At 39.9% G+C, this 27,874-nt stretch overlaps 1 long non-coding RNA gene across 2 annotated transcripts in view; it reads left to right on the top strand.

The window, feature by feature from the left end:
• Positions 1–27,667, top strand: part of LOC123376640 — a 75,428-nt gene extending 47,761 nt beyond the window's left edge. For both annotated transcript variants that reach the window (XR_006581865.1, XR_006581866.1), the window contains exons 4-5: positions 19,824–19,963; positions 27,550–27,667. This is a non-coding gene — a long non-coding RNA (uncharacterized LOC123376640). The remainder of the gene's footprint in view (positions 1–19,823; positions 19,964–27,549) is intronic.
• Positions 27,668–27,874: the final 207 nt, after the last annotated feature.

Here is a 27,874-nt window from a genome sequence, read left to right as displayed (position 1 = left end):
GCTGCACTTAAATTTATCATATTCACCTTTATTTTAATAATGTGATTGTACAATATTTTTGATTTTTGGCTCCCAGGGATGTTATAACGAGTATGGAATGTAGTACCAATAAAATTAATCTTCTGTTTAATGCTGGGTAGGTGAATTACTGAAATGCTAAGAACAGATGTCTCTCTACTGCCAGACAGTACACTCATCCAATTGCTGATTAACACATTGCCCATGTTCCATTTTTTAAATGGAGTGCGTACTTTTTGTGTGCTTCATTTCTCCTATGAAATGGGGAAGATTGTTAGAAAAAAATATTTTAAGGCGTCACTGGCCTCTTTGAAAGAAAAAAAGGATGCAATTTTCATCACGATATTTGTGCAATGTTAAATATATTGTTACTCTTTTGATCCAAGTGGTTAGCCAAGTTCAGGGTGTTTCAGGTTGTGTCAATTGGGAGGAGAAATGTGTGATCACATTTCCTTCAATGCAATTTTGTTTATTTACAAAGAAAGTCCTGTTTCCCCAAACACAGGGAAAATAAAAATACAGGAGGCAGTTTCTTTGCTTTTGGCCCTAACTCTCTTTTGCCAGAACCAGACCCAGGAACCCCATCTCTAGGCTTCTCTCAGTATCACACACCATTTTTGTCCAGGCCGTCTCTCTTCTCTCCTTATGTACTTTCTCCTACTTCTCTTACACACCCACCCACCCACCTCCTCAAACAATACACAGCAAACACCTCCACTCAAGTCATTCACATTTCTGGGTAGTGTTACACTGGCCTTTTTTTTGAGTAGAGATATGTGCCAATGTGGGGTTTGGAGACTATTATTTCAGTCACTTCTTTAAATTGTTATGCCCATCCATAAACCCAACCCACAGTAGCTCCACCCACCTTAATTTCACCCCTCATCCCAATGGAGCCTAAAATGGTGCATGATCCATCCCAATCAGAAAGAAAAGAAAGTGTTTAACAAATTGCAAATGGTTCAAGCCTAACTATTTCAATATTGACGGTGTCTTTCCATCAGGATATTTTCACACGACCAACACAAAACAATGTTTTACTCCCACTGAAATCTGTGGGATTTTTTGCTCCCTGCTCTATTTCTTTCAAGCACTAGGGAGTGGCCTTTTTTGGTGGGGCCCTGGTGAAGGTTATTGGTTCAGTGGAATTTCTGAGATAGACACTGCTCGTGTTGGTCTAATGACAAATTAATTTCTGTGACTTTTCAGCCTCAGCTTCCACAGCTACAATCTCAGTTTTAGAGGGCAGCCAAGCTGAAATTCTGTCCCTGTGATACTTTGTGGATACCTTTGAGTCCAGGACCCAACTGTATCCTATACACCACTTCATGTATTTGGGTCTGTATTGTGTAGGGTCTCTCCTATGGTTTATCCAGTTTAAGGTTTCTGTCCTTCCTTCTCCTAGGATTATGGAACCAGACCAACTTCCCTCTCTTAAAGGTTTCCCCATATGACCTTATATCATTTCTATTTTATCAGAGGCTATCCTCCCATTTTCTCCACTGAATGTGTGAGCTTTTTTAGTGTTGGATTGTAAGGTTTCTACACACTCAAAATCCCTTTACACCTCTCCAGGAAGTCTATACAAGAGGTTGACTGTGGTCTTTAGTTCATGCATAAATATGAGGAATACTGCAGCTGGGAGAGGTTCCCAGAAGCAAATCTGATCTCCTTCGTGCTTCAGGGTACGCCCCAGCCAGAGGCTCCTGCCATGTGCCAGGCTCCAGCTGCTAGTCCTGGCTGAACTGGGGATGGGGGGGAGAGAGGATTTCCTCTTCTATTGCACAGGGCAGTCCCAGGGCTAGGCCAGACTCATCTCTGGGAACCTCCCCCAGCTGCAGGAAGCTCCACAGCTTTTTTAAATAATTTACACAATAGTAGAAAAGAAAGAAGAGTTTCTTCAGCTGAATCAGTTCCTGCTAATATTAACATGGGTTTGGTTTGGTTTGTTTAGGGTTAATTTACTAAGTTTCCAGTCTGGAATGGAATTGAATGCAGTAAGTTCTTGCAAATACTATTTAAGAAAGAATTTGAATATAATCAGTCAAGAGCTGAAGACAATTCCAATTATGTAAATTAAGTTCAATAAGATTTCTTATACTTGGATAACAAATCAATAAGCTTTAATCATTGCTTTCTCTCCCTCCTAGTCTTTAGAAAATTTAGTTAATGAAAATATATTTATCAAGAAGTATTCACATGACACTATTAAAATACGTCTAGTTTATTTTCATAAGGTCTCATTCAAATTTACAGGTTTTTCTTTGTGTGTGTGTGTGTGTGTGTGTGTGTGTGTGTGAGAGAGAGAGAGAGATCACCCACACCCACATAGAAGCTAAACTGAGCCATAAGGCTCAGCTCTGATTATTGAGAGCATGGCATTGACATGTCTTTGTGTCATCCCAAGGAGAGTACTAGAAAATATTGTGACGAAGTCACATTGCCTTTCCTGCTCCATTCTTGTGCTGAGAATTTTGGGAAAAGTTTACTGCAACACTGAAAAGGATACAACTTTCTTTCCCCTGCTGCCTAGCCAGTTCGCTGGCCAGTATGCTGTTGAGGCAGAGCCTTGGCTCCATCCCTTTTCTTCCCTTCTCTGAGAATGCTGCCTGAAAGGAGACGAGCAGTGCAATGACCTAGAGTCAGGGTCCAGGTGTCCAGGTGTCCCTGCACAGAGAATGGAAGGGAAATGGTGGTGTGACTCCCCTGCACAGCTACTGTAGGGCTAGTGACAATCAGCCCCAAAGTTATTAACTATCGTCACTTTTGTCAAATATCAGTTGTCATCAGTGTTTAGAGTAGAACTGAATATGGAAGAATCAAAAGATTGCCTATAGTTTCAGACAATTTAAAACTAACATGGGTCCCAAAGGGTGTAATAAGAACAACATTTCACCCAATTAGTCTTGTAGAAACCAAATATTCCACTAAAAGAAAGTATTCTACATCGGGCAGTAACATTTGGCACTTTGTGTTAGGTATTATAAGACATGTTGTGATAATGGTATTGTATCAATATAACAGTGACACTGAGGAGCACTACACCACCTCTCAGGTATATCAAGGTTGGAGATCAATTGATTATTTTGTATTTGTGCATTTTTAAGCTACCTTTACAAAAACTAAATAAAATTCAAATATATCAAATATTAGCTTGATAAGGCAGATTAAATACACTTTCAGGGAAAGTTGACATATAGTAGTTCAGGTGATATGGAATCCTTAATCACTACTGTGTAAAATGTTTCTTAGCAAAGAGAATAAACCAGTAGGTCCCCTAACTTAAATCCCAGTCTAGAGATGTTCAAACACCCAAATGATAGGGAAAGTCACAAGGCATAGGATACTCATTCATAAAGACTAACCCAGAAATTGATCCAAAGTTCTATAATCCATCTATTTTAGGTATCAATAGGAATAAATTACTTGTAGCTTCCAGGCATTGTAGTATCTTAGGTGGCATAATATCTAAGCAAAGACAAGTATTTTACAACCGAGTTGGTAGCAGGCCAAGGTATTGTCTTCAATGATATGCTGATACAGCTGAATCTTAGTGAGCACTCTAGCTGTTAAATTCTATACAAGCAGAAGCTTCTACAAAAACAGTTCAGAAAGTCTGCAAACAAGGAATTACAGTATTACAACCTTGATGTGATCAGACATAAATCAAGAGCCGTAGACCCTGCTTAAAACAGCATTTTTTCTAATGTCGCTAAAGTCCTGACAGGGAAACATGAAGACTTAACACTATGTCCTTCAAAACAAAACTCAGGGTCAAATATGACACCAAAATTATTTAAGGAGAAGACTATTTAATATTTCCAACAAATGGTGCCATAAATGAAGAAGTGCCACCTAGCACACATCTTAAATGAATTAAGCAACGAATGTTAGCAGACATCAGACACTAAACATTTAGTAAGTATTTTTCCAGACTAGAGACAGTTCTGTCTAGGTCATCATGAACCATTTGATATACCTGTTATATTTGGATGTTGTCAGCATACAGATGCTTTTCTTACTGAATAAATGTCCCAATAGGATCATGTACTGGATATGCTAAATACGATTGTCCTGCTTTACAAGACCTATCAATAAAATACTCAGCTCCTGTGAATAGAAAGCTATTACTAGTGTGTTCCAAACTGAGCAAAAGTAACAATGGTTGTATTTAGTTGGATTGGGTTCAATTTAAATAAAAGTGTGATATGGAAAAACAGATCTGCTTCTCACTGTTATCTTGCTCCCTGCCCCAATGTGTAGAGAATTAAGTCAAATATTTGTCAATGTACTTATTTTGCTATCTGTTAACAATGGTTTAGTTTGTTTGCACAAAATAAAGGGACAAATCCAGCTCCCACTGTAATCAGTGGTAAATTTCCCAATGACAGCAGAGTTAGGCACAGCTGCAAGGAGATGAGAAACTTTAGGTATTTTTTGTAGTGTTATAATTATGTATTACTTGTATTAAAGTAGCTCTTGTATTAAAGAATCTCTAGCTGCTACCATGGCCTCATTGGGCTCGACACTGTATGAACACATAGTAAAAGACAGCCAGCCGTAAAGAGCTTACATGGGAACATAGGAATTCCCATAATGGATGAGACCTCTGGTCAATCTAGCTGAGTATCCTGTCTCTCTCTGTGCATTACAGAAAGTGCAAGAAACCCACAGTAGGCATTTGGGAATGTAGCCTGGTACTCTTGCCTCTGGTGGTTATAAATTGCCAAGCCTTCTTTGGTTTTCACACTCTCTGGATCAGTCTTTTTGTAAATGGTTGGACTCACCCCTATGGCGCCCCCTGCTGGTTATCTGTGGGAATTAGCTCATCCCAGCTCCAGAGCACCCTCTGCAGGCCGGTGATCCGCCTTACCTCACTCTGGCCCCCATGTCCCTCCCAGGACCCGGTGCCCCTTCACCGGGTTTCTGCGCCCCCTTGCAGAACCCCTGTCTCAGGGTCTCCCCCTCCCAGGGGAACCCCCACCCACTATCCCCACTTCGCCTCAGTCTTGGCTACTGCCAGTCATCACTTAGCCCCCGTTCACTGGGGCAGACTGCAGTGTATCAGCCACTCAAAGGGGTTTGGACCTGCTGCCTCTACCTATCCATGGGCTGCCCCTTTGCACCCCCAGTACCCAGCTGGCCTTACCCTAGGCCTGCAGCCTGGGGGGGTTTCCAGGCCAGAGCTCCCCAGCTCCTCTTGCCTTCCCTCAGCCCTGTTCCAACTTAGGTACCCAGGTACGCTCCCTAGCAGCCAGGCCCTTCTTCCTATAAAGGCAGAGAGAGAGTATGTGTCTGCCCCTGGCTTCCCTGCCCTTATAGGGCCAGCTGAGTCTGTCTGAGGTGTGGCCACAGCTGAGGCTGCCTCCCAATCAGCCCAGCCTAAGGCTCCCAGCCCCAACCCTCTCTAGGGCTGGCTTTTAACCCGTTAGGGCAGGAGCGGGTGACCACCCCGCTACACCTTTCTTTCTTGAATCTTGGGTGATGCAAATTTCAGATTCTGGTTGTCCAAGTAGTTTTTAAAATCTCTCATGTTCTGTAGTGTCGGTATTCTTCCAAAGCACAAATCTTTTCTTCCAGCACAGCCACCAACTTGCACTTAATACAGATGAAGTCTCTTCTGGCTTTAGACAGGAAATAAAAAATGCCACAGCAACTGCAGGTTACAACCACTGTTTTATTACTGACCATAGCAGTATTGAGGGGAGCACTGTACCGAGAAAGAAAGCCTCACACAGTCTCTCGTGTAAACTCCCTTGTTTGCCACTCAGGAGTCCACATGGCAATTGACTTATATACTAAGGCTTGCTGCTGCCAGGGAGAGACTAACTACTCAAAGACATCAAACACTGGGATGATCACAGACCCAACAGTCCCAGCTACATGGTCCTCACTAAGATACAGACAAACAGACTGTCTCACCTGACCTGCTCACAGCTGTGCAACCCTCATGGAGAACAAACAAAAAAACAGAACAAACCTTCCACTCACCAAGTCCCTCTACTTCAGTGGTTCTTAAACTTTTGTACTGGTGACCCCTTTCACATAGCAAGCCTCTGAGTGCAACCCCCCCCCCTTATAAATTAAAAACACTTCTTTATATATTTAACACCATTATAAATGCTGGAGGTAAAGCGCGGTTGAGGTAGAGGTTGACAGCTCGCGATACCCCATGTAATAACCTCGTGACCCCCTGAGGGGTCCTGACCCCAGTTTGAGAACCCCTGCTCTACTTCCAAGCACAGGATCCACAGTTATGCCCTCCATAACTGTCATTCACCACTCTTGTTCACCTGCTGACTATTGATCTAAGCCACTAAGTATGAGGCTTTATATCCTCTCCATTTTTTGTATTAACTATTATAACTCAGGATATTCTTGACATCCATATGAATGGCTAATTCCTTTTTGAACCTTGCTGAGTTCTTGGCCTCACTGACATCCTGGGGCAATAACTTCCACAGTCTAATATATGCATTGTGTGGGAAAAGTATTTACTTCTATCAGTTTTGAATTTGCTGACTTTCGATTTCTTGTAATTTCCCACTTGATCTTGTACTATGAGATAGGAATAAGTTCATGATCTACCTCCTCTATAACATTAATTGTTTTGTATACTTTTATATGTCTCCCTTTATTCATTTCTCCTTTATGTAAACAATCTCTCTTCATAAGGGTTTTTCTATGCCCCAGTCATTCTCCTTGCTTGTTTCTGAACTCCTAATTTTGTATTAACCGTTTTAAGATAAAGTATATGAGGAAGTGTAACTATTATGATCCCCATTTTACAGATGGGACTAGTCCAAGATCCCATAAAGAGTCTGTGGCTGAGCCAGAAATTGAACTTAGATCTCCTGAGTCCCAGCCAAGTTCTTTAAGCACTTTACCATCTTTCCTTTTTAGTGCATGTTTTTTTTCTCTTTACAATATATTGTAAAGCAGATTGTATCTTATAACCCTTTGGAACATGATACTGAGTGTGGAAAAAAACTTCTCCTCACTGCCTTGCCAAAGTGCCTCCACCCTGTGTTCTGTAATGGCCACCTCTAGTGGTGAGAAGGTAGTTACGTTTCTTTGTCCATTCATTTCTTAGCCTTGCTTCAGAGACTCCTGATTGTCCAGGATGAACTGGACTAAGACCATCAACTCTATTCTTCAGTCCCATTAATCCACCGCTTTTCATGAGCAAAAAAAGCCACTTAAAATGAAACATTTCATTTATTAGTCAGTACAAAACACATTCTTAATCCGTTACTGTGATAGGTTCACTAAAAAGCAAAAAATAAACAGTTAAAAGAACTGAAAAAAGGTACTCCTAATCAACCACGCAAATGTCCGTGTAAAATTAGAAGAAAAAAACAACGCTTCCATTTGTATTCAATGGCCAAAGCCTCAAAGGCATATACAACAGAAAATGGGAACCAGATGGTATAGTATCACAGGTTTAATAGGAAAACAGTCTTCCCACTAAAGAATGGTTAAAATCTGTAATTCAATATCTACAACAATAAAAAGTATGTTGAGCTCCTTGGGATAGTTTCTGATGGGATCATCTTAACTCTCTGTCCATGGACAGTGTGGTGATGAGTTGCTCTCAGACACTAATAAAAGTGTTTTTGCTGCTCATCTGAATATAAGCGGAAAATTACTTACACTGCAACAATTCAGTAGTTATGAGATCTGCCTATGAAATGAAATGCAAATCTAACAAGAACCCTAGGGATTATTTCAATGAGCCTGAATCTATCTGTTTTGAAGGCAAATTACATATAACAATATTCTTTACATGGAAAACAGGATTTGTCATTTATAACTTGCACCGATAAATTCAGCAATGAATTAATTAGGTAGATTTTTTTTAAAAGTCCCTAAGAAGAACAGGTATAATAGGCTTTGTGGCAAAATTAATTTGAAGTCAAAAGGCTGACAATAAAGAGAGACTGCAGAGTGCAAATTCACTGTGGTCTCCTCAGGAAATTTCTAGACAAACATCACAAATTATTTTATAAGAATACCGTGAAATAACAGAACTCAGTTGAAGAAATTACCAAACAAAAGCTTAAGGAAATCATTAGGGTAAAAAAAACAAAAAAATTAAAGTGACTCAGGCACTTAAGATCTTTAATCTCATTAAAAATCAGTGCGGCTTAAGTGCCTAAGAATTTTTAATTATTCCATTAGGTTCCTATCTGCATCTTTAGGACCCTAAATACACTGATTTCAATGGGAGTTAGACATCAATGCACTTTCGAAAATCCCATTAGGTGCCTATCTGAATATTTAGGCACCTAAATACATCTAAAAATCTAGCTAAATGCCTGTTACCTTTGAAAATGGACTGAAAGTTCAAAGTCACTTACGTTCTTTTGGAAATGCCACCCTTTGAGGCTGATATGTGCCATATCAGCATTTCTGAGATTGTAGGTGACTAACTTCCAGTGGCCAAACCAATGTCACGCTAAAGGTTCAATCCTGCCAACCTTTACTGACACACATGGGCAAATTTTCATTTTTACTAAGACCACTTTATACCATTCTGACAATGCAGAGGAGCTTTAGAGTGGGTACAAGTTACATTACAGAATTTATCTTCCTTATGTATTTAGGATGACACCTCTGCCTTGAACCTGCACACAAGAGAGGGGGGAGTGCAGCAAGATTCTCTGGGAATACACTTGTCACTCCTATAGAATACTAGTGGTGGCTGAGACATACCAGAAGAATACATTGTATAACACACCAGTCTGGTTTTACTGGAAATGGAAGTGTCAGTTACCCATAGGGGGATCTCAACCCCATTATTCTGAAAAAAAAATACATTCCTTCACAATTCTAAATTGTTCTACACTGAAATCTGCTGCACAATCATTGATTCTTCTTTTCAGACAAAGAGGTAGATGCAAAAGAGAAAAATTAAATAATTCAACTGAATTTACTTCTTTCTCCCTGCTGTATCATTCTGATACCTTGAAATTGGCTTTGATATTACAGCCATTCAATAAGTGGAATGAATAGGATGACAATTTCTGGTATTCATAAAATTCATGATTTGGCTAAGGACCACATATCTTTGATATAGTTGATATATTCTGCAGTGATTCAGAATATAAAAATGCTATCAGTTTTCCTCAGGAGTCTAAGGGTCCATCTGATACTCAATTACAGCAGAAAGCAGATTGCTGTCTACTTGATAAAATGCCAGAATAACTTAGAGCCTAACATAGATTGTTACCTTATCTGATCTCCCCACTCACCTCAGACTGGTTGACTCTAAGGGCCTGTCTACACTGGGAGAGTTACAGCACCAGCAGTTACAGCACTGCTCAGAGAGCACTGAAGGGAAACCACTGTTGTGTGTTCACACTGTCAGCTGCCTGTGCAATAGCATGTTCACACTTGCAGCAGTATTTGGGGAGAGCCAGCACTGTAGGAAGGGAAGATTTATGATCATTGCTGTCCCCAAATTTTCCATAGACTCTGTTAATTGAATATCAGGGTTGGAAGGGACCTAAGAAGGTCATCTAGTCCAACCTGCTGTTCAAAGCAGGACCAATCCCTAGACAGATTTTTATCTCAGGTCCCTAGATGGCCCCCTCAAGGATTAAACTCACAGGCCTGGGTTTAGCAGGCCAATGCTCAAACTGCTGAGCTATCCCTCCTCCCTTCATTATGGAAGATATCTCACTGCTGAGGGTGAGCAAGGAATCAAAGGAGAGTCTTCTCAAAGACTGCAGCTTCCGCTCTGGGCCTTATGTGGATCGCCTGTGTGCAGCAATGGTCCCCCTGCAGTGACAGCAGAGTGGTGCAGGAAAGTTACCCTCAATGGGGCAAGAAACAAAGCAGCTCTGCCAAAGAACCTGCGGCAGCAGATTGCTCAGTATCTCCATGAGAGTTTCCTGGAGATCTCTGAGGCAGATCCCCGTGAAGTGAGGGAGTCAATCAACACCCTGTTCCACCACTCAGACTAGGCATGTGGTGGTACACACATCATACAAACACAGGCCTGCTTTCTACATCCCTCCTGCCCCCAACAACTTGCTTCAGCAATTCGCAAAATCAAAGCCATTTACCAGGGCCTACTCTCCTGTTTGTGCTTCACCAAGACCTGACAGCTGTGACTGGCTAGCCTACAGGGTAGAGAAGAGCTCTGGGCTGCATGCATCTCTGACCTCTGAGTCATCCTCTGCCTCTGGGCTCTCCCCCCCCCCCCACACCACATCCTCATCCAATATTGCCTCCTCTTGGCTCGGTCCACTCTCGACTGGCACACAAGCCACCAAATTATCCACAGTGGCCTTTGCAATGGATATGGTATCACTACCGAGTATCATGTACAGCTCTTTGTAGAACCAGCAGCTCATGGGCGCAGCACTGGAGCGACAGTTTACCTCCCATGCCTTGTAGTAGGCGTTCCGCAGCTCCTTCATTTGGTCCTGCACTGCAGTGTGTCCTGGTCATGGATCCTTTCTGTCATACATAATGAAATCTGTCCATAGGTATCATAATTCTTATGGCTGGATCGCAGCTGGGACTGAATAGCCTCCTTTCCCCAAATGCTGATGAGGTCCAGGAGCTCAGCATTGCTCCAAGCGGGGGATCGCCTGGTGCATGGAGCAGGCATAGTCACCTGGAAAGATGAGCTGAGACCACTGCATGCATCACCAAGCAAACAGGAAGGGTACTTTCAAAATTCCCAAGGTATTTAAGGGGTGCGGATGACAATTGGTCACCTGAGGGCAGGGCATTAGAGTTCAAACTGATGACCAGAGAGGTGAGAACAGGCATTGTGGGACACCTCCTGGAGGCCAGTCGCAGTGCTGTAATCGACCAGGGTGTCTACACTGGCACTGCAGCACTGTACCCCCAGTGCAACAAGCTGCACACCTCTTGGGGTGGTTTTTTTACAGCATTGCAACTGCGCAGTTTCCACACACTAAGTGGCTTGGCAGTGTGTACACCTCGGGAGTTACAACACAGAAAGCTGCTTTACTGTGCAGAAACTTGCCAGTGTAGACAAAGCCTCAAAGGAAGGGCCATAAAATTGGTGAAACATTGACAATAACAAAATCATAAACAGCAAGGAGACAATTGCCTTCTCTCATGAATATTTATAAATATGGACATTAATGGACATTCTGAGCTACCCACTGGGAGTGTTTATATTTGAATAGACTAATCAATGTGGTCACCTAGAATATGAATATTCCTTGTACAGTAAGAAAGGCAATTTTGGTTATAAAATTCACTTTCTTGAGGGAGAATTCCATCTTTTTTTTTTCTAATTAAATGTTCACTTAAATTTGAACAAAAAGAAATTACTGGGAGTTGGATTGGTAAATCTGGAAAGCATTTGTCTTTTACAGTTGTGTATTTTAAGAAATATTTTATATTTTCAACATTGTTGAATAGTAAAGCTAATTTTCATTTTTTGTGTGGGAGTTTTCCTCATTATAAGTCTGATTTTCATTATGAATTTAAATATGCTTCTGTATTAAAAATCAAGAAAGCTTTCATCTCTCAATCACCCTATTTTAATATAATTTACTGAGAAAGCATAGAATACTTTGAAATGTGGGCTATTCAAGACAAACTGCAGATCAGAAGAAACAACAATTCTCAAGGAAGCTGATGTAGGCCATTTTTTTTTCTTTTTGAAGATGTAATTTACCTGGTCTGATCAGGCAAGAAGCAACATGCATTGGTCTGGTTATTGATCTCTGTAAAACTAAGTCCCTGGTGATTACCATCAAACAGCCTCCAGCTCCAGATTTCATACGGATCAATATTAACCTGTCTGGATGGGCCATTGAGCAATGGCGGCTGTCAAATATTTGTGTAGCATCATAGGCAGTGCGGGAGGATCTTGAAGGACATGGATGTTCATAAAGCAGCAGTTGCAGCCATGTTTCAGACTCTTTGGCATCCTCTATGGGGATCTTGTAACATCAAGCTTGCTACAAAGCTCTGGATCTAAGGAACTACAGTTATACCAATTCTATTGTATGGAAGTGAAATATGGGCACCAAGGAAGGCTGAAGAGCACCAGATTGACATTTTTAATTCTCATCAGTTTCTCAAGTGGCAGGAGAAGAGCAGAAATGAAAATATTCATAGCCAAACCCAGCAACTGCTCAGTTCCTGCAGCTTTCTTGGTTTGGACATGTGTGTTATAAGAATGAAAGACCAATAAATTCCAAAGTATGTGTACAAAGAAATGCCACTAAATGGCCAGCAATCACATGGGCACCAAAAGTTTAGGTGGCAGGATAAGATTGCCAATGATGGACATAAACTGAACATACAATCAGACTACTACCTTGTCAGAGATTGATCCAGGTGGGGCTTGATTTGCAAAGAGACCATGTCCTTTTGGGATTAGTCATGATGATGATGATGCTATCATCCATAATTTCAGGCTTCTGATCCCACAACAAAACATTTAAGCACATATTTAACTTTAAACATGTAACAGGCTGTTGCAACATGTTAACTCCTTATGCTTAATAATCTGTTCCACCTTTTATTAGCTGTGACATTGTGATTACCTTTCCCAGACCTTAAGAAGAGCTCTCTGTAGCTGGAAAGCTTGTCCTTTTCACCAACAGAAGTTGGTCCAATAAAATATATTGTCTCACCTAGCTTGTCTCTTTAATTACTTAATGTACTAAGTCATTTATAGCCAACAAGAGGCATGATTTTGAGGATACTTTCAATAGACTTGGGTAATGGACTAGACTGGAATTGTCTCTTAAAGGAAATTTTCTTGCTATTTTTTCTCACTAAAGGAGTCCAAGGAAAGCTTGAGCTTCTCAGTGTTTAGTAGAAATTGTTTCCCTCCCTACCATTTAAAGATGATTTTATTAAAATTTTACAGTGTTTATTTAATAAAAATCTTGTATCAGTCTCATTGAAGCTGTATCCATGTGTTTACTATGTTAATAATTCTTCATTTGCATTACAGAGAATAAGGGAAGTTCCAACATTAAAGAAATACTACATTAACACTGAGTGCAGGTTGTCGATCTCTATTGCTAAATAACACAAACACTAAAAATGTAGGTTTCAGCGGTAACCGTGTTAGTCTGTATCAGCAAAAATAATGAGGAGTCCGTGTGGCACCTTAGAGACTAACAAATTTATTTGAACATAAGCTTTGGTGGGCTTCAGGTGTATGAAGTAAAAGATACAGGAGCAGGTATAAATACATGAAAGGATGTGGGGTGTTTTACCAAGTGTTAAGTCAGTCTAACAAGATAAATCAATTAACAGCAGGATACCAAGGGAGGAGAAATAACTTTTGACGTGGTAAGAGAGTGCCGCATGACAGACAGTTGACAAGAAGGTGTGAGTAACAGTAGGGGGAAATTAGTATTGGGGAAATTAAGTTTAGGTTTTGTAATGACCCAACATCTCCCAGTCTTTATTCAGGCCTAATCTGATGGTATCTAGTTTATAAATTAATTCTAGTTCTGCAGCTTCACGTCAGAGTCTGTTTTTGAAGGGTTTTTTTTGAAGAATTGCCACTTTGAGGTCTGTAATTGAGTGGCCAGAGAGATTGAAGTGACTCCTACTGGTTTTTGAATGTTATGATTCCTGATGTCAGATTTGTGTCCATTTATTCTTTTGCGTAGCGACTGTCCGGTTTGGCCAATGTACTTGGCAGAGCGGCATTGATGGCACATGATGGCAAACTTTAGAAATCACGTCCCTTTAATGTTCCAAAATTCAGTTTTTCAATGGAAAAAAAACCCAGGGGAAAAAAGTTACAAAATGTTTGATTTTCTTTTCTTGATTCATAAATAATATTTTTTTCAATCCTTTCAGAGATTAGGGTTGAGGTGTATGTGCGGGCTGCGTGGAGAGTGTGGATATGTATACAAATACACAAACAAATATCTCATATACTTAGCCTGTGTAAAGGACTTATTGATTTTTCACTTTTGAATTACATATTGCATCATCTCCTCTCTCTGAGGGGTAAGTGACTGTCTGTAGTGTGTGTTTGTTTGTGTTTGGGGGTTACTTGCTGTGTGCTGAGCTTGTGTTTGTCAGTCTGTTTGTTTGGTTGGTTGTTTGAGGGACCGTGTGCTCTGGCTGGCAGTTGGAGGCAGGTTTGAAAGCTCCAAGCCTCTGGTAATTGGCTGAGCCTAAATCAGTGGGCGGGGCATTCACTCAGGCCAGGGCTTTATAAAGCCGCGCACAAGCGACCAGGGAGCTTTGCGACCAGGGGTTGCTAACAGGGAGTTTCGCAAGGGAGTTTAGAAGGGGAGTGGGAAGGGAGTGGGGAGTCCCTCGCCAGCCCTAACCCCTTCCCTGTGGTCCCCCTAAAACCTATAAACCGAACCACATTTCAAAACCCCTTTCCGTAAACCACCCTACCATTAACTAGGAGACAATGCAGGCAGTAGCCCAGCAGCAGAGTGGGGGCTATCCAGTTTATTGTGCTGAGTGTTGCATGTATGATTACCTGCCCTGTGCGCGGGTGGCGTATGTGTGCAGTCGGTGCAAGGAGCTCCTGGCCCTCAGAGACCATGTACGGACTTTGGAGGCCAGGGTGGTGGAACTGGAGGAGCTAAGAGAGGCAGAGAGGTATGTTGATGAGGCTTTCCGGGACACTGTAGAATTGTCCCACCTCCAGTCAGACAGCCCCTGCTCTGTTGAGGCGGATGAAAGGCCCAGGGAAGCAGAGCAATCAATGGGAGCAGAGGGAAACCTTCCCGTAGTTGGGACCCTCCTTCCAGATGGTGCTGGGGTTGCCTCTCGCACTGAGGTTGCCTCTCTCGGGGAGGGAACTCCAGTTTCTAGGAAAAGGCAGGTGTTAGTAATGGGAGATTCGATTATTAGAAACATAGATAGCTGGGTTTGTGATGACCGGGAGAACCATATGGTGACTTGCCTGCCTGGTGCGAAGGTTGCGGATCTCTCGAGGAATCTAGACAGACTTATGCGTAGTGCTGGGGAGGAGCCTGTGGTCGTGGTACATGTAGGTACCAATGACATAGGGAAGGGTAGGAGAGATGTCCTGGAAGCCAAATTTAGGCTGCTAGGGAAGAGACTGAAATCCAGGACCTCTATGGTGGCATTCTCAGAAATGATCCCAGTTCCACGCGCAGGGCCAGGTAGGCAGGCGGAGCTTCAGAGTCTCAATGCGTGGATGAGACGATGGTGTAGAGAGGAGGGGTTCACGTTCATTAGGAACTGGGGAAACTTCTGGGATGGGAGGAGCCTATACAGGAGAGATGGGCTCCACCTAAACCAAAGTGGAACCAGACTGCTGGCACTAAACATTAAAAAGGTTGTAGAGCAGTTTTTAAACTAGGAGATGGGGGAAAGCCATCCACTGCAGATGAGCATGTGGATCGGACACAGACTTTTCTTAGGGGAGAGTCTGATGATAGAGAATCTCCAGGTTATAATCAGGAGCAGAGGACTGAAGAGTATAATGTAAGGGCCGGATCAGATGATAAACAGTCACATGAAAAAGAATCTGGCACATCAGAAAAAGGCAAGCTAATAAACAGGGACAAGTTTTTAAAGTGCTTGTACACAAATGCCAGAAGTCTAAATAATAAGATGGGTGAACTAGAGTGCCTTGTGATAAAGGAGGATATTGATAAAATAGGCATCAAAGAAACCTGGTGGACTGAGAGCAATCAACGGGACACAATCATTCTGGGGTACAAAATATATCGGAAGGACAGAACAGGTCGTGCAGGGGGAGGAGTGGCACTATATGTGAAAGAAATTGTAGATTCAAATGAAGTAAAAATCTTAAGCGAATCCACATGTTCCATAGAATCTCTATGGATGGAAATTTCATGCTATAGTAAAAATATAACATTAGGGATCTATTATCGACCACCTGACCAGGACAGTAATAGTGATGATGAAATGCTAAGTGAAATTAGAGAGACTATCAAAATTAAGAACCCAATAATAGTGGGGGATTTCAATTATCCCCATATTGACTGGGAACATTTCACTTCAGGACGAAATGCAGAGATAAAATTTCTCGATACTTTAAATGACTGCTTCATGGAGCAGCTGGTATGGGAACCCACAAGGGGAGAGGCAACTCTAGATTTAATCTTGAGTGGAGTGCAGGAGCTGGTCCAAGAGGTAACTATAGCAGGACCGCTTGGAAATAGTGACCATAATACAATAACATTCAACATCCCTGTGGTGGGAAGAACACCTCAACTGCCCAACACTGTGGCATTTAATTTCAAAAGGGGGAACTATACAAAAATGAGGGGGTTAGTTAGACAAAAGTTAAAAGGTACAGTGACTAAAGTGAAATCCCTGCAAGTTGTATGGGCCCTTTTTAAAGACACCATAATAGAGGCCCAACTTCAATGTATACCCCAAATTAAGAAACACAGTAAAAGAACTAAAAAAGAGCCACCGTGGCTTAACAACCATGTAAAAGAAGCAGTGAGAGATAAAAAGACTTCCTTTAAAAGGTGGAAGTCAAATCCTAGTGAGGCAAATAGAAAGGAACACAAACACTGCCAACTTAAGTGCAAGAGTGTAATAAGAAAAGCCAAAGAGGAGTTTGAAGAACGACTAGCCAAAAACTCAAAAGGTAATAACATAATGTTTTTTAAGTACATCAGAAGCAGGAAGCCAGCTAAACAACCAGTGGGGCCCCTTGACGATCGAAATACAAATGGAGCGCTTAAAGACGATAAAGTCATTGCGGAGAAACTAAATGGATTCTTTGCTTCAGTCTTCACGGCTGAGGATGTTAGGGAGATTCCCAAACCTGAGCTGGCTTTTGTAGGTGACAAATCTGAGGAACTGTCACAGACTGAAGTGTCACTAGAGGAAGTTTTGGAATTAATTGATAAACTCAACATTAACAAGTCACCGGGACCAGATGGCATTCACCCAAGAGTTCTGAAAGAACTCAAATGTGAAGTTGCGGAACTATTAACTAAGGTTTGTAACCTGTCCTTTAAATCGGCTTCGGTACCCAATGACTGGATGTTAGCTAACGTAACGCCAATATTTTAAAAGGGCTCTAGGGGTGATCCCGGCAATTACAGACCGGTACGTCTAACGTCGGTACCGGGCAAATTAGTTGAAACAATAGTTAAGAATAAAATTGTCAGACACATAGAAAAACATAAACTGTTGAGCAATAGTCAACATGGTTTCTGTAAAGGGAAATCGTGTCTTACTAATCTATTAGAGTTCTTTGAAGGGGTCAACAAACATGTGGACAAGGGGGATCCGATGGACATAGTGTACTTAGATTTCCAGAAAGCCTTTGACAAGGTCCCTCACCAAAGGCTCTTAAGTAAATTAAGCTGTCATGGGATAAAAGGGGAGGTCCTTTCATGGATTGAGAACTGGTTAAAGGACAGGGAACAAAGGGTAGGAATTAATGGTAAATTCTCAGAATGGAGAGGGGTAACTAGTGGTGTTCCCCAAGGGTCAGTCCTAGGACCAATCCTATTCAATTTATTCATAAATGATCTGGAGAAAGGGGTAAACAGTGAGGTGGCAAAGTTTGCAGATGATACTAAACTGCTCAAGATAGTTAAGACCAAAGCAGATTGTGAAGAACTTCAAAAAGATCTCACAAAACTAAGTGATTGGGCAACAAAATGGCAAATGAAATTTAATGTGGATAAATGTAAAGTAATGCACATTGGAAAAAATAACCCCAACTATACATACAACATGATGGGGGCTAATTTAGCTACAACAAGTCAGGAAAAAGATCTTGGAGTCATCGTGGATAGTTCTCTGAAGATGGCCACGCAGTGTGCAGAGGCGGTCAAAAAAGCAAACAGGATGTTAGGAATCATTAAAAAGGGGATAGAAAATAAGACTGAGAATATATTATTGCCCTTATATAAATCCATGGTACGCCCACATCTCGAATACTGTGTACAGATGTGGTCTCCTCACCTCAAAAAAGATATTCTAGCACTAGAAAAGGTTCAGAAAAGGGCAACTAAAATGATTAGGGGTTTAGAGAGGGTCCCATATGAGGAAAGATTAAAGAGGCTAGGACTCTTCAGCTTGGAAAAGAGACAACTAAGGGGGGATATGATAGAGGTATATAAAATCATGAGTGATGTTGAGAAAGTGGATAATGAAAAGTTATTTACTTATTCCCATAATACAAGAACTAGGGGTCACCAAATGAAATTAATAGGCAGCAGGTTTAAAACAAATAAAAGGAAGTTCTTCTTCACGCAGCACACAGTCAACTTGTGGAACTCCTTACCTGAGGAGGTTGTGAAGGCTAGGACTATAACAATGTTTAAAAGGGGACTGGATAAATTCATGGTGGCTAAGTCCATAAATGGCTATTAGCTAGGATGGGTAAGAATGGTGTCCCTAGCCTCTGTTCGTCAGAGGATGGAGATGGATGGCAGGAGAAATTTGATCATTGCCTGTTAGTTTCACTCCCTCTGGAGCACCTGGCGTTGGCCACTGTCGGTAGACAGATACTGGGCTAGATGGACCTTTACTCTGACCCGGTACGACCATTCTTATGTTCTTATGTTCTTATGACCAATTGTCTCATGAAATGGATGGTGTCAAGTGTTAGTTTACTATATGAATCCTCCTCTCTCTACTGATATCGATAATGCCCCTCCCTGCCATTTCAACAGGGTAGACGTTACTCACTAAACTAGGGGGATGGCCAGCCTCTGAGAGAGGAAGGGAGTGTTCATGCCCAGACATGCTGGAGCCAAGCCTCTCTTTGTGCACACTGAATCCAATTCAATGCCTGGTATGAGGGAGGAAAGGGTGGTGGATAGGGTCGCAACCCAAAGTTAATATAGTTGCAGCCTGCTGTTTAAATCTATCCTTGTGTCTGTCTTTTGTATGCTGTGTGTCCTAGCCAAAGTTGTGTTTGTGCACACACCATAGCTTTGTTCCTTTACACCAGGGGTGGGCAAACTACAGCCCATGGGCCAGATCTGGCCCATCAGGGCTTTGGATACAGACCCATGGGATTGCCACGCCCATGATGCCATGTGGCTAAGGCAGGCTCCCTGCCTGCCCTGGCCATGTGCTACTGCTTTTGTTACATGCATTTTTTTCTTGGTTTGACAGAATTTACATTATTTTAATTAAGTGCATTGGGAATTGTATGCAAGAGAGAAGAGAAAAATAAGAAGGACTAAACAAACAACTAAAACAAAAGACTCAACTAGAGAAATATTAACTTTTCATGAATATCATTTTATTTCTGGAAAGTATAATCAAGTATTTCATGCATTCATCACTCACAGTACAATCTTTAAAAGACGTATTTTGTCTTTGATTTTTTTTTTTTAAGTTTTATCTGGACAATGTTATAGATGTTTGGTCTGGGTGTTGGGTTCTGTTTGTTTGTTTTTACTTTTACTACTGACCTGCAGACATTTTCATCATGAATGTTCATTATTTTATCTCCTGTATGTATGTATCAGTCACAGAAATGCTATTCAAATTATAGCTTATTCTGCGTAGCATGACAGCCATCAAATTTCACACACAGGTTCTAATTCCTCCAGTTAGATTTTTTATCACAGTCACAATATTTATTTAAAACTGAACTGGATTTATCAGGGAATTCATAAATATAAAAGTCTGGAGAAGGTCATACTACAAAATTAAATGACAAAGACAACATTCCAGAAATTAAAGTGTAATAAGTCACGACAGATATAGCTACACATACCTCATAGAAGGAATAAATGCCTTTAACTGTCATTTTACTTTAATTCATGTTAAATTGTGTTTTTGTTTTTCAAAAAAAGTTTTGCTGTTACAATATGAGTTTACTTTTGTTGTAGGTCTACTGATCATGCATCTTTTCATCTCCAGTTGTAGTCTTGCCAGATCTCAGAAGGAAAGAGTGATCCTTAAAAATCAGTTCTTAGATGTGAGCTCTAAAGGAGAAACCCAGATACTGGTATTGTAAGAAACAGCTTTGGTGAGTAGGTTTTACTCACTTTCTGATTCCATACTGAGCCATTGCTCAATATACCAGCTCTATTCTATGATGTTACTAGAAGTGTTTTCTTGGTGTAAGACATAAAACCAAGGCCATTTTTCCCATAACACATTTTGATAGGGTAGGACTGTTAATACTGGAGCCTTTGACAATTCTAAGTTACTAAATTCAGTCTACCTGGGATGGCAGAGTAGAAACAAGAGGATGTTGAATCCTGTGATAGTATAAAACTGGGTATAAGTGATGAAGATAGTGGCACCCACTGTGGGATGAGGGCCCACTTTTGACATCCTGATTTCTGTATTTTTTGTCTGTGGCCCTGATTAAAAGAAAAAATCACTTTTAATGTTGGCTTCAAGCTAGTTGTTGGGTTCATTGTAATAAAATGCTTTCTACATCCATGGTAATATATACATCCCCCACTTGTAATAAAATGTGTTAATTGCTTAAACATATTGGAGTAAAGAAAAGAAGCCACATCAGAAGTAATTTGCTGCATTCGGTATTTACACAAGACATACCCTGTAAAAGATACAAGGCAAGACCACTGGGCAAGCCGAGACAAAACTGTTCAGCACAGGACCCAAAGGGTAGGATGCAGAGGTGGTTTTACTCCTTGGATCCTGGGACTGGTTGGGAGCTGAGATACTTTAACTTGCATCCAGCAGGAATGTCCACAGTGATCTTCTGCCCAGTAGCTCTGTGTCACCTGTACACCAGCGGAATCCCCAACTAACTACTAAAGCCACTTTTCCATTTGCTTTGTGTCACCAGAGAAGCACAAAGCAGGAGGAATGGAGGGCTAGGGGTCTGGTATCTGTCAGCAACTGCTTTTTGCTGAATATTTAATAATTATATAGATGTTAACTATTGTATATCCTGTTCCTTATTCATCCTTAAATATGATTATTTAAAACCATATCAGTATATCATCTCGGAGGTGGTGTCTATGTGGCAATCAAAGATGTGATTGGCTGCTTGGGTAGGCATAACTGCACTAACTTTAATCTAGCCAGCTCACTAAAAATAACAGTGAAGATGAGGCAGTGCAGGCTTTTGTGCAGGCTATACAAGCCTGCCCAGTCCCCCTGGTACTTATTTTCATTTCTAGCAGAGAGATAACCTGAATGTACCTTGTGGATGTGTATTTCACCATGTGGAAGGATGTACTACATTGAGGTAACATGAACAAAGTTTATAAAATATAGCATAATGCTGAGAAATACTCCATGATGAAAATGTTGTGTACGCTATTTCTACCCCCACTACATATAAGGCAGATAAAATAGTAATCTGAAAACAAAAATGATATATTATTGACTTGCTGAGTGATGCCCACATTTAATATTAACCAGTTAAGGCAATCTCTGTAAGTGTTTGTGTCTGTTTGAAAATGTATAACAATTTTAATCAATGGATATTAATACGTCGGTAGTGTTTCACTAGTGGTAGAGCAGATTAAAAATAGATTCTAAATTGCCTAAATTTCTTTAGATGAAAATAGACCTTTTAGCTGGGATTTTCAAAATGGACTTCCGCTCCTAAATCCCATAGGAGTTTTTGAAAATGGAATGTCAATTGGAGTGAGGTTCCTAACTTATATGGGCCACTTCAAAAAAAATCTCTGCTTTGACACTAAAAAATAAGAACACAAAGTTAACTATAACAACTTAGAGGACACAAAAAGACCCTTCTTATTTTCCTCTAAACTATTTCTTAAGAAAATGTTTAATGAAAACTTATTCCTTCTTCTAGAAGAATATTGTAAAATGTATTCCATCAAAGTGGCCACTGCTATCTTGTCTAGGAACAATAGGTTATTTTGATTTGTGCAGTGTTCCTAGAACATGTCAAAGTATGCAATACCCATAATCTTGAAATGTTGTAAGAAATGCTTGATTTACTGGGATCCTCAGGAAAAAAAGTGTTGTATTTAAAACATAACTGGAACCTGTTGTATTCTAGTTACTTACAGGTAATCTAACATCCTTGATGCACACTTCTCAGGTTTCTGAATAAAAGGCTATTTCATGTCTGACAGCATCTCTGCTGTATATGAACAGCTGTTGGATATAAAGAATTAGGTGGTTGCAAAGAGCAAAAACAATATTATGATGTTAATAGTACATTATTGCTGTGTTTATTCTGTCAAGTACAGATACAAAACATATTACATCTTTATTAAGAACTCAGAGCTAAATAAGTTATTGAATGTGTTGGGGTTCTTACCTATGATCATGTAGCTTTTTCCTGTGCATACATACAATACAAAGGTAAAATATGGCCTTCCATGCTAACAGATTGTAAACCAATGGTTAGAACATATCCCATAGGCTAAGAACAGTCATGATATAATAGTTAAATGCTACAAGGTCTTTATCATAGTTTTCTCTGTAATATCTTTTGATCTTTTAAATCATTGTTTAGGACATTTTAATGAAATTGGAGCAATAATACTATTGTTTAATAGTGTCTTTGGAATTTTTCCATCTTGGAAGCCAAAAATGACATCAGTCAGTTCTTCAAAGAAACTTCCTGAGAGGGAGAAAGTACTGAAATGTTTACACATTAGTCTAAAAGATGCATGTTCAGGCTATAACAGAGAACAGTTATCCTTTGGGAAGAGATAGAGGTGCTAATTAGCACTGGAGAGAAAATTCTTAACTGCATACATGAATTCCTAACATCAAAAAAGGGTGGTTGTGGTTGTGGTTGTTTTATATATGAGCAAATAAACACTGATATTTGATGACTACTCAGAATGCTTATTAGAATTGTCCTCTGTTCTGGAATATCAGAATCTTTAGTTTTGAATGCAAATAGTAACTATATAAGGATGCTTAGTTGGAGGAAAGCACACTAACACCCTAATGAGGATTATTGGTCAAATCAAGAAGCCTTTGAAATCTGTTAATAGAATTCAGACCAGTTGTGTTTTATTCTGCTGAACTCCAAATAATGGTATGTTCCTGAATCTTTAACTTCTCTTTAGTGAAGTTTTTGAGTGGGTCAGTGATTATTCAAGGAATGCTATGTATGAGTATATTGAAATAGAGAGACATTATCTCTGAATATAATGAAATCATTTTGACTCCTGTTATATTAGGAACATAAAAATCAGGCACACACATGTTCTTTAACATGTAGGGCACTCCATTTGAATGAACTTTAGCTACATTATATCCCAGTGTGTTTTGAATACATAGGTACCTGACCTTAAAATAATGAAATTGCATAGTATCCTTTTCTTCTAGAGCGAAACCTCTACTTTCAGTTGCTTGTAAGTCTCATAAATACTAAATTTGCACGCAAACATCACTTTGGTCTTTGCCAAAGTGAATATTTCTTTTTAAAATCATGAGCAAAATCAGATCAACTTTATCAGTTTCCCTTTAGGATAAGTTTGGCTTAGAAATTAACTTTTGATTTGTTCTGAGACCAAATCTAAATCCTGTTGTTCATCATAGCATCTGCTACATTTCTCATGCTGGATTTTTAATATCCTGATGGTATGTTTACTGCAGCTGATTATTACTATGTTTATTTGCAGCCAATAGAAGGATATTCAGACTCAATAAAAAAGTAACTTTCCAAAAAGTAGAGTAACAAGTTCACAATTTTCTTACTAGTTTTATTATTACTAGTGATATACGTAGGTTCCATGTGCACATCAATAAATCACCTCCTTTCTTACTCCCCATTCAAATATCAAAGCAGGTCCCATTGGTGAACCTCATATAATGGCCCACAGACTCCTCCTTCTCCACTAACTCTGAGTCCTGAACAGTATGCTGTACTGCAACACTAAATAACCTCAGCCAATGAGGTCAGTAGTGTTGTTACATCATCAGTATAACTCAGTTATAAAAATTGACTAAAATCTGGTAATCGACAGAAAAAACTTCAGGCCAATTGCAGTATTGATGTCATTTCTACTTACTGGGGTATTTTGGCATAAGAATTTTTTTTTCACTTTTTTTTTAATTCTTTAGCACCTTCAGTTCCCAGTGAACTAAGAGTTCTCAGAACCATGTGACAGGCATTCATCACCACACAGGTTCAGGCCTTTTATTGTTTGGTCGTCTTTTGTCATTCAATCAGCTGGGCGTAGTCTTCTGTATACCCATCTCAAGGGAAGAAAAACTTGACATTGACATAAAACCTTAACTGAAACCAATGTTCAGTTAGTACTATATGCTTTTTAAAAAATTTCTCAGTCTCTCTTGGGCCAGCGAGAGCCATGCTTGGCATACAGATGGGGCAGGAGATCAGGTAAATGGTACTTGAATATAAATGAGCTCCTACAGGTTTGCTCCAGAACCTGAATTATATAATGTACTCCACCTGATAGGATCTGTTGTTTCATCTGGCAGATGCAATTAGCAGGAGATTTATTGTCTGCTTAGGAAAATACTTAATAGTTGGGCTACTCAAAACCCATCCCAAATTTTAGGTGAGGATAAATGCTTACAGCAATTTTTGCTGAAGATGTTTGAAACGAATCCTGTTTTACTCTTTTACTGGACTGAATACATGGAGGACTAAAATAATCCTTGATTTTGTGGTATAAACCAGAATAACATATACTATTACCTCTGGAATATCCCATATGTCTGAATTGTCAGGTTTTTTTACATTCAATGGCCTCATTTGCTAGGGGAAAATCAAGAAAGAACAGCAGACAGTTGCGTATATTGGGATTTTTATGTAATTTTAAAGGTTATTCCTCTAAAATTATAATCTATTGATTCTAATTCCAGCCACCAAAACTGTAAAGAGGTATCATATTCAATCAATAATCTTGTCATATAAACCTGTGTTTTGGAGAATTGGGAAGTGATATCTCAACCTTGCACTGTCAAGTTGTTGTTGTTTTTTTTAGCATCTAATGATAGAATTAAGAAGCCATCTGAACCTTGTCTATAGGGTGACCAGTCAGCAAGTGTGAAAAATCAGGACAGGAGGTGGGGGGTAATAAGACCCTATATAAGAAAAAGACCCAAACATTGGGACTGTCCCTATAAAATCGGGACATCTGGTCACCCTACTTGTCTACTGGCAAGCAATCCTGATTTATCCATATAGAACAAGCATTGCATATGGGGAGTTAATATATATGCTGTTATTCTGGCTACTATTTTACATTCAACATCTGGTAAGGATATTGGCAAACATGAGAGACAAAGTGAAGGAGGGAGTGTTCTTTGGCTTTAGGAATTATATTTGTCAGTTGTTTGCCAAGAATAGGTAGCAGAGTATTATTCTGTGGATATTAAATGTGCTTAATTAATGTAATTGAACATTATCAAAGTTGTATAATCTGCCCTGTAACCATCTGGACTCAGAAATGTATTTCTGGTAAACGACTCAATTACTATTTTTGCTTCCTCCAACTCTACATGGGAAAGTTGGTTTTCTGCCTGAGTTTGAGAGTTTAGTAATATCAGACTTATTAAGCAATTGGCATGTTCTTAATAATAAACCATTAGGGGAGTTTCTGTTTAGAGGATTTGTTAATATTTGGAAAAGCATCTGCTATCGCTTTTTGCTGTGCTCTTATGTTGAGACCAGGACCTAAAGCATCCTTTTCATGATTCAGCCCTCCAGACATACCATCATGCATGTTTTTCTCCTTCAGGAGGGAGGAGGAGGAGGAGGAGAAGTATACCACAGTTCTAGGGTCCAGCCACTTCCCCAGTGGTGAGTGGGGGGACCAGGGCCAACCCACTTCTTCAGGTTCCAGCCCAGGGACTCCATAGCTGGCAGCCTCCTGCTGCCTCTCCTTAACTTCTCCATTAGTACTGCTTCAATTCCCTGGGCCACTTCCTATCAGCTCCAGCACTTTCTTTGCCCTCTTCCCAGGGCCTCCAGCCTGCAAATCCCAACAGCCAGCCAGAAGCTCACCCCTGCTCTCTCAATTCCTGCCTGCAACTGCTCTGTCAAGGTGCTACCTTTCTGCAGCCCACTAGGAATATTGCCCTCCCTCCTTGGGCTCCCTATAGCAACTCACACTGCTCTGCCCTGCAGCTCTCTTTTATGTGAGCCCGGTGGGCCCTGATTGGTTGCCTCTCTCTGGTTGGATACTCCCTGTGCAGCCTACCTAGGCGGCTTTTAACCCATTCCTTGCTTGTGTGGGATGATCGCCTCATCACACATGCCTAAATTCACAATCTAACCCCGAACTAACTTGAACGTCAGCTGTGAAAGTAAATACTGAAATTTTGTTAAAGCACTGATATTTAAAAAAAATCTATGCAGGCTGTATTTATCAAAGACTTCATATTTTAAAACATTTTGTCTGTAAAACATGATTTAGTTCTATAAATAAGTACAACAATATGTTCTCACTGACACAGGCCAATTTTTACTCGAAGTAAATTGTACAGGATAATTAATATGCTCAGTATGGAAAGAGTTGCTGCAAGCTCTAATGAAATATCACCCTGACAAACTAAACTATTTTCTAGACTATATTTCAGGACCAGATTCTGATCTCATCTACCCAGGTCTTAATTCTGAATATATCCATTGGATAAATGTTCAGTACTGCTACAGTAAGCATTCTAATTGCCATCAGACAAATATATTCAATTTACATCAGCCATTTGATATTTTTAAAAGGTTGAGTGTTTACTATATTGGAAATAAATATCTTGCAAGAAGTAATGTGACCATATTTTATGTCAATTTCCATTAAATGGCAGGAGTGTGAGAGCTTTTTGAATGGGTTCCTAATTATAAATCCTGTCCAAAGCTCAGCACTTTTAATGAAGGTGAGTGTACAACACTGTCCCTATATGTAGCCAACATCTGTCTTTGTATTATAGCAGGAGGATAACTGCTTTAGTTAAGGTTGCATAAAAGTGTTCATTCTATCATGCTGTTTTTCATTCTTCATAATGTATGAATTCTATTTTATTCACTGCTTCCCAAGGAAAATCGTATGCACTCATCTTGTAAAAATGCAAATAAAAACAAACAAAACCAACAATGAACTTATTCTACACTAAGGCTGAAATTCACTCTGATGACAGAGAATGTGAGAGTGAGAGCTGGCTAGGTTTGGATTAGAGAAGAAGAAAGATATATAGAATAGGGGGAGATAGTCATTTAAAAGGCTTTGGTCGATCATCCAGACTTTTAGGGATTTGATTAAATCCATGAACCTTTTCCTATTTTTGCCCATTACTAATTACCCAATAAACCACATTGAGTTAATATATTAAAAACACTTTAGAATCGCAATACATGCCAATATAAAGTTGAGTAAATTGCCAATATTTGGGGCTTGAACAGGATATTCAACATTTTTCACATTCTGTATTAACTAAATTATGTAATGCAGACATAGTATGTAAAACTCAGCTAGGCTGCTACTTTACTTCATGGTTACTGGGATTCCTGATAAAAGTCTCATGCTGAAATAATCTCACTGGCAAACAAAAAGCAAAAATGGACTTAGAGCTCATACAGAGAGTTAAGATATTATTCCCTAAAATTATGTATTGTACTGCATTTCAATGTATTGTACATTCTGCAAAATTACATGATCAATATTCTTTTAGGGACTCAATTGGAACTCAGTTGAATTCAAAACCCAAACTCAACATGATGGCATACATTTCACTTTGTTCTGAAAGCAGGGCTATCCATGCAAGTAGCTGTTACAGGACTTTTCCCCAATCATCTTAACTGTAAGTATTTTAATTGTTCCAACTGTATAGAAATACCTTATCTAGTTAATGTAAGCAGTAATTTGCTCAGACTGCCAATGAATTGTCTGGAACAAACTGCATTCTAAAACTGTACCTATATTATTTGTCATGTCCAACACTGCTCTTACTTTTGGTGTATGGGAAGAGTTCAAGGTGTTCATTTTTTTCTTATAGA

This window comes from Mauremys mutica, chromosome 8, assembly GCF_020497125.1.
Source record: "Mauremys mutica isolate MM-2020 ecotype Southern chromosome 8, ASM2049712v1, whole genome shotgun sequence".
Taxonomy (NCBI): domain Eukaryota; kingdom Metazoa; phylum Chordata; order Testudines; family Geoemydidae; genus Mauremys; species Mauremys mutica.
The sequence above is the reverse complement of the archived record's forward strand: the minus strand, read 5'-3'. Positions and strand labels throughout refer to the sequence as shown.